Below are 781 nucleotides of genomic sequence, written 5' to 3'. Positions count from 1 at the left end.
GTGGTAACTGGCTGTTGACTGTGAGTGACAGGAAAAATGCAGGTGTGTCCAAGTGTTCAGAGCAGATATTGGCTTATTTTGTAATGATTTGCCAAATAAGCACAAGCACATGTATCACCTGCACGCCTTCTCCAGTCTCCACTAGAGATGTTATCAGGTTTTATTTCTAATAAATATAGCTTTTTCTCAAGAACGCTTTTCTGGCCACTGCTTCAGCTGAGCAATCTTCGGCCTTTTGGCTAAGATCAAGTGTAGTATCTGTTCTTATCAGTGGGTATGGACTGGCCTCTGGCGGAGAATAGAGAAAGGCTGGACTGAGTAGCTGCTCTGATGGGCGGAGGGTGTGGGACCCCTCTTTTTTGCCTGGGAGTGGTGAAAAGTCTGGCTGAGTACCTTCACCTCTGCCAGTGGTAGTAGGTGTTGTAAACCCACTGGTGAGAGGGGGGGAGAAACACTGGGCCTAGTAGTTTGGCTCTCTTGACGGGGTTCATAGCCCCCGAAGGATGAGATAGCGAAAGGCTCAGTCTAGTATCCATTCCCAAGGAGCGGAGAAAGGCTGGGACTGAGTAGATGGCTCCTGTTCCAGAGGTTCGTAGCCTCTGATGGGGAGACCGCGAAAGGCCCAGCTTAGTATCTTAACCTTGGGATCGGAGAAACAATGAGACTGAGTAGATTGCTCTTCCGAAGGGGTCGCAGTCCCTAAGGGAGTCAGTCGAAAAGCCCAGTGGAGTACCCATTCCCATGCCAGGGGCTGGAAAGTGCCCTATGATGGGAGCAGAGA

General features: G+C 50.2%; 1 pseudogene; it reads left to right on the top strand.

Annotated features, from left to right (window-relative positions):
* The first annotated feature begins 217 nt into the window (after positions 1-217).
* On the top strand, positions 218-355 carry LOC146040002 (U2 spliceosomal RNA; annotated as a pseudogene).
* Positions 356-781: the final 426 nt, after the last annotated feature.

Source organism: Crinia signifera, chromosome 9, assembly GCF_055691185.1.
Source record: "Crinia signifera chromosome 9, ASM5569118v1, whole genome shotgun sequence".
NCBI classification, from domain to species: Eukaryota; Metazoa; Chordata; class Amphibia; order Anura; family Myobatrachidae; genus Crinia; species Crinia signifera.
The sequence above is the reverse complement of the archived record's forward strand: the minus strand, read 5'-3'. Positions and strand labels throughout refer to the sequence as shown.